The following is a 6175-nucleotide window of genomic DNA, read 5'->3' as shown; positions in this document are numbered from 1 at the left end:
TTCAGGATGAGGCTGGCCTGGGTTATACAGCAAGAGCCCATCTCAACTTCTTTTCAAGAACTCATTATTAAATTTCATATAAGTAGATGTATCCTTGCAAACACTGCCATCATTCTGAAAGAGTCTCCAAATCAGTAAGTTTTTGTAATGGATGTGCATTCCCTTTCATGGCCCAGTGACATTCACCTTTGTAGGGGTGACTGTTAAAGCCATATGGATACAAGCCTGCAGTTTTCATTTCTATAAAATTTTCTCACTTTTGGGAGAAGAACAGATTAAACCTGTCAGCCCTGTCTTTTGCATGCCCGAAGAGGTGCTTCAGAGAGTGAATGTTCAGCCTGAGCTTGTGAGCCGGATTCAGTGATGGAAAAGATGCTTATAGTGTTGTAATCTGAGCATTTCTGTATTTGAAGTACTTAGCAAACCTGAAGGTGACTTGTTAATATTTTGTATATCTGTGTTAAATTAATTATAAATTATAATTATACATACTGTAAACACCTATTTTGTATTTTTTAGCTTTATTAGCTCTGCGGTGCACTGAGTACGGCTTTGTCTATGTCTGTAATAGCGGACTTAAAAGAGTTTGCATCCCCATGTGCTGCTTCTACCTACTAGAGCAATAATTGATGGGAAGTGATTTTTGTTAACTGATGGAGTAAAACCTCATGAGTTAAATAAACACTGTACAAAACTGAAAAAAAAAATTTTTTAAACAAGGCTCTCTGGAGCCTCAGCTAGCCTGGAACTTGGCTATGTAGACCCCAGGCTGGCCTCTGTCTCAAAGAGCTTCACCTGCCTGCTGCCTCCTGAGTGCTGTGATCAAAGGTGTGCGCAAGGACACCTGACTTTCAAAAAAAATTTTTTTAAATATTTTATTATTTTTATTTTATGTGTATGCATGTATTGTCTGCATGTAGGTAAATGCATCCGTGTTGTACAATGCCCACAGAGGACAGAAGAGGCTGTCGGATCCCTTGGAACTGGTTATGGATCCCTTGGAACTGGTTACCGACAGTTGTTAGCTGCCATGTGGGTGTTGGGTTTCAAAACCATGTCTTCTGCTAGAACAACCAGTGTTCTTAACCGCTGAGCCATCTCTCCAGCCTCTTAAAAATTTTTTTTGAGACAAGATCTCAAGCAGTTCAGGCTATCCTTGAACTCATTAGGTAAACTGAGGCTGGTCTGATTCTTGGGCCGCCACCTCTCAAGTGCTGGGATTACAGGTATGTGCCACTGTGGCCAGCTATAGGACCCTTTTTAAAAAATATTTTATTATTAATTATTATTATTATTATTATTATTGTCTTTTTGAGACAGGGTCTCCCTGTAGCTCCAGCTGTCCTGGAACTATGTAGACCAGGCTGGCCTAGAATTCACAGAGATCCCCCTGCCTCTGCCTCCTGAGAGCTGGGATTAAAGGTGTGTGCCACCATCCCCGGCTATTTTTATTTTATGTGTATGAGTGTACTGCCTGCATTAGGTGGGTGTGCCTATGTCATGCAATGTCTGAGGTGGTCAGAAGAGGGCATCTGATCCCCTGGAACTGGCATTATGGATGGTTGTTAGCCACCACGTGGGTGCTGGGACTTGAACCCAGGTCCTCTGCAAGAGCAGCCAGTGCTAGTAAACGATGAGCCATCTCTCCAGCCCCCTATAGAAGCCTTTTTAAACTTATTTTTTTAACTTAGATTTTGTAAGTAGGTAATTGTTCAAAATGCACTGGAAGGGCTGGAGAGATGGCTCAGCAGCTAAGAACACTGATTGCTCTTGCAAAGGACCCAGGTTCAATTCCCAGCACCCACATGGTGGCTAACAACCATCCATAACTCCAGTTCCAGAGGTCCAACACCCTCTTCTGACTTCCTTGGGCATTACACACATACAGGCAATTTTAAAAAGGAAATAAACTGGGAATGGTGGTGCACGCCTTTAATCCCAGCACTCAGGAGGCAGAGACAGGCAGATTTCTGTGAGTTCAAGGCCAATCTGGTCTACATAGTGAGTTCCAGGCCAGCTGGGGCTACAGGGAGACCCTGTCTAAAAAAGACCTAAATGGGTCTGGAGAGATGGCTCAGCGGTTAAGAACACTGGTTGCTCTTGCAGAAAACCCAGGTTCAAATCCCAGCAGGGTTCGAATCCCAGCACCCACATGGCAGCTAACAACTGTCAGTAACTCAGTCTCACGGGATCTGACAGCCTCTTCTGACCTCCGTGGGCATTGCACGACACGGGTGCCCTTACCTACACGCGGGCCAGACGTTGATGTTGGGCATCTTCCTCTGCAGTTTTTACATCGTATTTTTTTGAGCCATGGTCTCTCACTGAAGTGGGAGCTCACCAATTCGGCAAGACTAGTTAGCCAGTGAACTCCAGAGTTGTTCCCTCCCTCCAGGGTTAGGGTTACAAGCATGGGCCATGATGCCTGCCTTTTCTTTTCTCTGAAATATAGGTGCTGGGGATCCAAACTTGGGTCCTCATGCTTGTGTGGCAAACACTTTACCATCTGGACCCTATCCCCAACTCCTTATAGCCATAGCTGGCCTGGAACTTGCTATGTAGACCAGGCTAGCTTCAATCTCACAGAGATCTGTCTGCCTCTTCCTCCAGAATGTTGGAATTAAAGGCACACACCACCATGCCCAGCTCTAGCAACTCTTTTGAACTGTATATAAGCCTTTACTTTTATTATTCATTTTTTTAGTTTCTCTATATAATCCTGGTTGGTCTTGAACTTGAGATCCTCCTGCCTTAGTTCCTTTTGAGTTTCATAGGATGACTTGAAATAGTCATGGTATATTGAATGGTTCCTATGTTCAGGCAGTGTGGTCTTTCTATCCTCCTCTCTCTGATAGGGGATCAAGCCCAGGGCCTTGTGCATGTTAACCACATACTCTACCACTCAGTCATATAATAAAGTATGGCTAATCATGAAACCCATCTACAGATGATTAGTTTGCCTAAGTCACATAGCTACTAAATGGTAAAGCCAGAATTTGAGCCCAGGCCTCTCTGACTTCATTACCCCTACTCTTACCTGCCAGTCTGTGCTGTTTCCTGGCTCTCTCAGTCAACAGATGACTTTTTTTATTTTTTTGTTTTGTTTTGGCCTTTTTGAGACAGGGTCTCCCTGTAGCTCCAGCTACCCTAGAACTTGCTCTGTAGACCAGGCTAGCCTGGAACTCACAGAGATCTGCCTGCCTCTGCCTCCCTCTCAAGTGCTGGGATCAAAGGCATGTGCTGCCGTGCCCAGCAGATGGCTTTTTAAAAAATATTTTATTATTTTTATTTTATGTGTATGAGTGTATTACCTGCATTTATGTGCACCAGTGTTGTTCGGTGCACTCAGTGCTCAGAAAAGGGCATCAGATCCCCTGGAACTGGAGTACAGACAGTGGTTAACCACTATGTGGGTGCTGGGAATTGAACTCAGGTCCTTTGCAAGAGCAGCCAGTGCTTTTAACTGCTGAGCCATCTCTCCAGCCCTCAGATGACTTCTTTTTCATAAATGCAATTTTTTGCAGTGCTGGGTATGGACCCCAGAGTCCACATATTAGGCATGTATTCTACCAGTAAGCTATATCCCCAACCCTATCATCACAATTGCAAATCTACACATGAAATCCCACAATTGATTATTTTTTTCACTTGATTAGGTTAGATGTAATCCCATTTTAAAGTCCTGATTGTGCTACCTCTGCCTCTACTTCTATTCTCTCCCATTCTCCAAGTGCTAGAATTCAGGTATGCATAAACCATGCCCAGTTTGTGTGGCCCTGGGAACTGAATCCAGAGCCTCACCGTATGCTAGAAGAGTACTCCACAACTGAGCCATATCCCCAGCCCCATCCTGAAACAGTTTTAAGGAGACTCAGTCCTGAGCCAGGTGTGGAGGCCCAAAGCATTCTGGGGGCTGAGGCAGGACTGCATATTCAAGAGCCTGCGAGCAAGTTCCAGGGTAGTTTGGGCAACTTAGTGAGAGCTTGTCTCAAAATGAAGGTCAAAAACAAAATAAAAGGCTGGGGAGCCACCTTAGCAGTAGAACACTTGCCTAGTGTGCACCACACCTGGGTTGTAACTCCCAGTACCTAGAAAAAGAAGAAGTACTGTTTTTGTCACTTTGCCTGTTTTTTTCTGTTTTTTTTTCCTTTTTGAGACAGGGCCTCCCTCCTTCTTATAGCTACAGCTGTCCTGGAACTCACTATGTAGACCAGGCTGGCCTCAAACTCACAGAGATCCACCTGTCTCTGCCTCCCGAATGCTGGGACTAAAGATGTGTGCCAGCATGCCTGGCAACTTTTCCTGCTTTTCCCCACTTGTTTGCCTGAACTAGGTTTGAAGATCCCAAGTCAGAATTCACCTTGACAACTTGAGTTGCTTCATAGGATCATCAGTTCTAGGTTTTATTTTTTCATTGTTATTACATTTATTAATTGTGCATGTATCCACGCATAAGAGGAAGTCAGAGGGCAACTTGGGGGAGCTGGTTCTCTCCTTCCATCATGTGGGTCTTCGGGATGGATCTTCAGTCTTTAGAGCAAGTGTCTTAACCTGCTGAGCCATCTCATCAGCTCTGTTTTTAATTTCTCAAGTTACTTATTCTCTTCATTCACTTATAAACAACTCGAAAAAGAGCCTGTGATATGAAATATGAAAAAATAGGGTCCAGTGAGATAGCTCCGCAGGTGTAGGCACCTGACTCCCTAGTTGGATCCCTGGAACCCATAAGGTGGAGAGAACTGACTCCCTCAAGTGGTCCAGTGACTTGTAGGCCTGTGGTATATCCCCCACCACACAACTAAAGAAACAAATTTAAGAAGTCTTTTCCTGGTAGTACTGGGGACTGAACTTAGGGCCTCATGACTGGTAGGCATGCCTTTTATCACTCACCTACAGCCCCAGCAAGTGAACAGTCTTACACATCTTAGAAGGTACTGGTGTGAGCAGTTCCTTCAGGCCAGCTTACAACCTTGCCACCTTCTCCTGCTTACAGAATGCCAAGCTCCAAGGAAGAGGACTCTTGCCTTGTGAGGGACTGTAAAAGTGTGCTCTCTCTGCTGCAAAATTGGGCTGTCTCACAACTGGACTGCATAATTGAGAGGTTCTGCCCATCCTTACATTTCTGCTATGTCACCTTTGGCACTTTACATTTTTTTCTTACTGCCCATTTACATTATATTTAAGGCATACTTGACGTGGTATTTTAGTTACCTTATCTATTAGAGATGGGTGGAAATACCCCCAAATGCCTTCCAAGTTTCAGGCAGGTTCAGAAAAATGTTTCTCATGGGCTTCTTTGGTGAGAAAGATACCTGGTCCTGGTAAGGATGTGTAGACACGTGGTGGGCAAGAATACAGGTGGGGGGGGGGTCTGGCCCTAACCATCCTCCCACTGTTGAGATTTTCCCCATTTTTCTACTTATTTTCATTGTCCAAAAGCTTTAAAAATCGGACAAAGCAGAGAAAATGGAAGGAACTGGTAATCAGTGTGACTTTGGGGCATGAAGGGAAGGTGATGGAGGGGATGGGGGTGTATTGAGTCTCGATGCTAAAACATAAGATGCTAGGTGCTTGGTGCTCGGTGGCTTTAACGCGGTTCTTAGGACCCGCAGAGCCCTCCTCGGGAGTCTCCCGAGACTGCCACCTGCACATTGACTTTGCACCTCCCGGTAGCAGCTCCAGATCTCCGCTGCCCTCTGTACAGAGACCCAGCCCAGGTACCTTCTCCCGAAACTGTCCACCGACTGAAAATACGTTCCGAGCCCGCCCCCGAGCCCCCCCTTCCAATCCTCCCCTTTAAAGGGAAGCCACCGAGTGACGCCGGGGAGTTTGCGGAAGCTCCTACCGCGTCGGGCCCTTGGGCGGATCCCGTGATGGGGAGCGGCCCCGCCCCCGGCGCAGCAACCCCCATTGTGCGAGCTCCTGGGCCCAGGCCCCGCCCCCTCCCCGCCCTCCCGGGCCAGCCCTGCTCCTTTCCCCCCCCCTTGGCTCATTTCCGGCCGCCGCCGCTACCGCTAGCCTGTAAGGAGGATTCGGCAGAGGGAAGAAACAACAGCCGCCATCTTGTTTGTGTGCGAGGCTTGGGGGGGAGAGCGGGCGAGAGGGAGCGGGCGCGAGTCGGCGAGCGGGACGCCGGGCTGCGTGCGGACTGCGGGGCTAGCGAGTGCGGAGGGCA

This window comes from Nannospalax galili, unplaced genomic scaffold (assembly GCF_000622305.1).
Source record: "Nannospalax galili isolate Female #2095 unplaced genomic scaffold, S.galili_v1.0 scaffold180, whole genome shotgun sequence".
Lineage (NCBI taxonomy): Eukaryota > Metazoa > Chordata > Mammalia > Rodentia > Spalacidae > Nannospalax > Nannospalax galili.
The sequence above is the reverse complement of the archived record's forward strand: the minus strand, read 5'-3'. Positions refer to the sequence as shown.